Genomic DNA, 5,335 nt, shown 5'->3' with positions numbered 1-5,335 from the left:
TAGATGAATGCTCCTGGAGGGGAAAACCAGGGTGGGGAAGAATGGGACGTACTCATTAGTGGGGATAAGGCAGTATCATTAATGTTGGGGGAGATGCAATGGGGTTTTTAATATCTTTTTAGGGTTTGACATTCAAAGCTCTGTGCTGCATGAATTGCTCGGTTGTGTCCAAACCGAGCTCCACCAGGGCAAAGATCTGTCTGCCTTCCATTTCCTCCTCTGCAGGCATGGGGAAACCCAGCCCTGGCATGACCCTTGCGCCCCAGACACATGCCGCTGTGCAGAGGTTAGAGCAGGATCTGTGCCGTGACAAACCCTGCGCAGCAGAGCCAGCAGCCACCCCACCATCCTCGGGGCTGCAGCAGTGCCGGGAGCAGCGCTTGCCCGTGTTCCCGGAAAGAAGTGGGAGCCAAAAAAAGCTCTTTCTTGCCTGCCGTGCGCCTCTGCCCAGCCCCGGGAGCCCATTCCCCGCCATGGCTGGCTGAGAGAGAACAAGAGGTGGAGGAGAAAAACCGGTGGGGCAGGGTGCGGGGATGCCAGCCGAGCCCCCGCCTCCCCTTCGCACCCGCCTTGCAATGCCCACACAAAGGCGAAAGCCAAAGGCAGCAGGGCCTTCAGCGGGCTCAGCCGGAGCCCCAGTGCTCGCTGGCAAGACGGAGGAAGGCAAAGAAAATTCAGATCCTGTTTTCCTCTCCCCCTGTCTCTCCCCCCCCCCCCCCCCAACATCTGCTCCCTGGGGCAGGGTGGCTTCCCTGGAGCAGACCTGAAAGCAGCCGTGCAAAAAGCACATGGCCATCATTGACCATCGTGCAGACACTGCTCTGCCCATGCCGATCTGGAGTCTTGCTGGGTGAACCCAGGCTCACACCACTTAAAATTCATGTTGTTTTCCTTCCTCTCCTCTTAATCGAGCCCCTCGGAGGGCTTGGAGACAGGATGGGCTCAGGCACAAAAGGCAGCAGAAGGACGAGAAGAAAAGCCCCACCATTTCCAGATGCTTTTGTGGTGCCTCTCGCAGGCATACACGTATATTCCTGTCTCAGAGTTTGTTTAGAAGGAGGCTGGCAAGGCATCTGTGCCAAAACCATTTCAGGTTTGTTTAAAAAGAAAGTTACAAACCCCAGTATTGTTTCAGGGAAAACAGTATGTTTTAGTTTTAAACATTGCAGTGCTGGAAACCTAAACATAGTTGGTGCTGGAAAATCAGAAAGGGAGACCAAGGCTATAAAACACTAAGCAGTCCAGCTTTAAGAAACAAGCCTGTCTCCTCTCCCTTTCCAAGTAGAGTGAAGTGCAAATAGGAAATGGTGACAGGTTCCTCACAGTTTTAAAATTCATGTTTAATAAACTCAGATGCTAGCAACAGCACCGAGAGCCCAGGAGCTGTTTTGTCTTGGCAGCATCCCATTTAAACATGCAAGAAGCACACATCATTGACCAGAGGTGACTTGATTGATAACAAGCTTTTGACCTGGGACATGGGCTCATGTTCCTGCTAAGCCACCTGCATTATGGGCCAAATTTAAAAATATCTATTATTTCATGTCCCTTTCTTTTCAGCCCCAAGAGTGTGGTTTTCCACCAAAGACACTTTGCTTGTTAGCGGGCTTCCCATCACAGCCACTGGCTTGCAATGGAGTGTATCGCTCAGCGTTTCTCCTGGACGAGAGACAGGATGCAAATGATGTCTCATTACCAGCATGCAGAAAAGCCTGGCTCCCCAACACTGCCCGCCTTGGCTCTGGAGGCTATACATTCAAACATGGCTGTTGCAATATGCTATAGCTAGCACAGTGCCTAAACTCAGAGGGAGAAGTAAGGGATGGTATTTAATGCAGGCGATCGCACACGGTAGCACAGTCGGGAGTGACAGGAGCAAGCGAGTTTGCTGGCACGGGGAGTGCAAGCAGGGGAGTTCTGGGGCGAGATGCTCGCGGTGCGGGTGTGGGTTTATCGCATTTCACTCCCTCTGACAAGAGACTGCGAGCATAGCTTTGCAGATCCCCTAGGACCCTCCCAGTGGAAGGCAGGAGTCAAAAAACTATGCAGGAGTGTGACCAGTGCCATGATTGCCGGTTATCCCAAACAGTTGTGGCATCAGGCAATTAAAATCACTGCTCTCCTAGTAGTTATGCTAACGTACAGTTTGAGGATGCCTTGAGGTTGCATGCAGCCGAACGCGCTGTCACTGCAGACAGACTTGCCAGCACAGCCCCGGGAGGATCTGGAGGACACGTCCCTGGACGTGCAGGACCCACACCCCACTTCACCTGACAGCGCGGTAAGGCAACGGGATGCACCGCGCAAAGCGTCCCATTCAGCAAGCAGCTTGCAGAGCCCAGGCTGCTCCAGCCCTTCAGCCGCTGTGTAGATGGGATTTTTTTAGTAGGAATAAAGCTGTAGCTTGTTGCTCTTTAAGCATATGCTTCATTTGCTTGGATCAGGAGATGCACACGTGAGCTGTGGCAGGCTACTGACAGGGTGGGCGGCTGCAAAAAAGCCCCCCGACACTCAGTGCTAAACGCATCCCTGTGCCGAGCATCCCTCGCCGCCGCAGCGCCCCAGGGTCACGCATGACTTTGTAAGGTACCGAGTTAAAAAAAACACCAACAAACAACAAAACCAGGGGCAGGGAAGCCCATCTCCTTCCTCCCTGGGCCTGAAGGGGGAGCGTTCTTCTTTAAGATGTTATCGCTCCAGTCTTGGCACCCATCCCCTTTTCGCTGTTTCGCTCAGGGCCCCATATAAGGCCAGATTTCCAAAGCCAGGTGCCGCAGAGGCGGTGTGCGAGTGGGGCCGCGCGCCCTGCCCGGCCGCTCACGCCTGGGCTTTCCCATAGGTTCTTCTCTTGACTGCACTGGTGGCCAGCGGGTTTGGCAAACGCCTCGTGCTGCTGGGGAGGGACCACGGCCGGTAAAGGCTGCGGAGGAGAGCAGACACGACCCTCTCACCCCCCCATAACAAGCACGCCTTGCCTTGTCCCATCTGGCAGCAGCTTTGGCACAGCGGTGCAGGCTCATTTGTACCCGGGCCAAGAAACGATGTTTATTCATTCAATTTCGCATAATCTATTTTCCATCGACTTACAATGGATCTGTTTTTCAACCGCAGATGACTTAGCACGGAAACAAACCCCTCTCAAGCAGGAACCCAGCAAGGCTCTCCCAGGATCTGTGAGACACCCCCGGGTCTGGGTGATGCCACCACCCTTGCCCATCGCAAAGGGTCCTTCATCCCGGGGACGGGTGACTTCAACCCCTGCACCTCCCAACCTCCCCATCAACTTCTTCTTTCAAGGGCTTGGTGCCACTCAAACCAGGGACAAAATTTCCTTCCGTATCTTGAAACCAATGGTTTCAGAAAGTTTAAAGCCAGGAGAAATCATTAAATCACCTGGACTAAGACAGCCTAAGACAGCCGCCCCCGCGCAGCCCGGTGCCCCGTGTTTGTTCAGGTATACCTCCCATGAGGACTTCTGCAGTCTGCGCAGTCTGAAAAGCCACCCCTTTCCTCAGTGGGCTGTTTCAGGAGTTTATCACCTTTACAAAACGCGGGTCTTGGTTCTAAGTGGATTTTATCTGACTTCATTGTAAGGACATAAAAAGAACCAGTGATTTTCTCCAAAGCAGTAAAAGGTCCGTTAGTAACCAGTATGTTTCCCACAAAGATATTTACACACTGCAATCAAGTCACTTGTCAATCCTCTAGATAAGCTAAACGGTTTGCACTTTTAAGTTCTCACTGGAAGGTGTTTGCCCAGCCCCACCATCAGACCTCCCTCCAGCAGGCTTGTTTCCCGCAAAACCTACCACCCCGACGGGCGATACCAATGCGGGACACGCGCTCACCGCTCTCCCGAGGTCACCCCTTTCGCCGGGGCACTGCACCGCAGTAGGCACTAAGATGTGCTGTTTGGCCGTGACCTTTTCCAGAGCTCCCGGTTTGCAAAGCACCGGTCCTCCATCCTGCAGGCATCCCGCGGTCCCCCTGCCCCGGCAAGCTCCCACGTGCTCGGGAGCCTGGGGTATCGCACGACCCAGGTCCCACTGCTCTGCCCTCGTCATTGGTACATTATATTACACGCTGTTAAATTAAGTGTTCAAACATATTACATGCACGCATCTAACTTTAACAGCCTTTTAATTATCGGTGCCCCCTATTTTCCCTTCAGCTGGTGTCAGGTTACCTGGATTTCATTTACCCAAATCATGCTTTTCCAGAAAACTAGCATAAAATCAACAATTCATCTGTTCTCCTGTAATTTCTCTAGCAAAGAGAATTACTGGAAATTAATTTCAGTAAGCAAAAGCCAATTCTTCTAAGACTCTTGGCTGCATGTTAACCAGACCTGTTAAATTTAAAGCGTTCACTGCTAAGAGATGTTGTTTAATATCCTCTTGGTTACTAACGGGCTGGAAAGTATTTCATCACCCACATGTGATGCAAATACATCATCCCGTGTCCTTCCAAATATATGGATTGAAGTGTAGATGTGCAAGCCTCACACATGCAGTAAAAGGCTTTTTCGGAGAACACAGTAAAAACATAATTACCTTTGGCCTCAGATCTGAGCACCTAGACTTAGGCTCCTAAACACATATTTATTTAAGTAATCTGAATAAACATATTTATGCTGACACCTCAATAGGAAAGGCACGATTCTCGGAGGTGCTAAATACCAGCAACATCTACCAGCTTCAAGGAGATGTGGGCTGCTCGGCTCCCGGGTGGACAGCAGTCACCACCAGCACCAGAACAATCCCAATAGAGTTAAAAAACCCACATTGCTCCTCAAAAACCTAGCTGACAGGATCCCTTCCAGCAAGATTTCAGGAGTCCAAAGCAAAACCAGAGGGGATGAAAAGACATCAGCCCTCTGCAGCCAGCCCGTCGCGCTGCCCCTGTCCCAGTGGGGAAGTCTACACCCCACATGCTGACCATTCTGGACCCGCGTCTTGGCGCCCGCATGGGCTGCGGGGCCGACACGCATCAGCCAGTGCCTTGTCACGCCAGGGAGAGAAACGAGCCCATCGGTGCCATCTGCAGCCCTGATGGATGGGGTGTCCTGGGCAGGGGCAGCTCTCCTGCAGCCCCAAAGGGCACCGTGGGGTGAGGAAGACCCAAGGGCCACATGACCCAAGCTTCATGAAAGGATTTGTGCTCGATGGCAGTGCAGGGCTCTCCCAGCGACCTACTTTAAACTGTTAATCAAGCACAATCTTGCAGAATAATAGCCTGGTTATTATTGCCTTGTTTGCATAACAAAGAGGCCCAATAAAACTGATTTGACTGTGCTCAGAGGGGGTGTGAAAGATCAGCCCTGAGAAAAGAGCTG

General features: G+C 52.1%; 1 protein-coding gene across 1 annotated transcript in view; it reads right to left on the bottom strand.

The window, feature by feature from the left end:
* The window catches only part of RGMA (repulsive guidance molecule family member a), an 18,966-nt gene that overhangs the window by 6,552 nt on the left and 7,079 nt on the right, over window positions 1-5,335 (bottom strand). The window lies entirely within an intron of this gene.

Source organism: Pygoscelis adeliae, unplaced genomic scaffold (genome assembly GCF_000699105.1).
Source record: "Pygoscelis adeliae isolate BGI_AS28 unplaced genomic scaffold, ASM69910v1 Scaffold21, whole genome shotgun sequence".
Classification (NCBI taxonomy): domain Eukaryota; kingdom Metazoa; phylum Chordata; class Aves; order Sphenisciformes; family Spheniscidae; genus Pygoscelis; species Pygoscelis adeliae.
The sequence above is the reverse complement of the archived record's forward strand: the minus strand, read 5'-3'. Positions and strand labels throughout refer to the sequence as shown.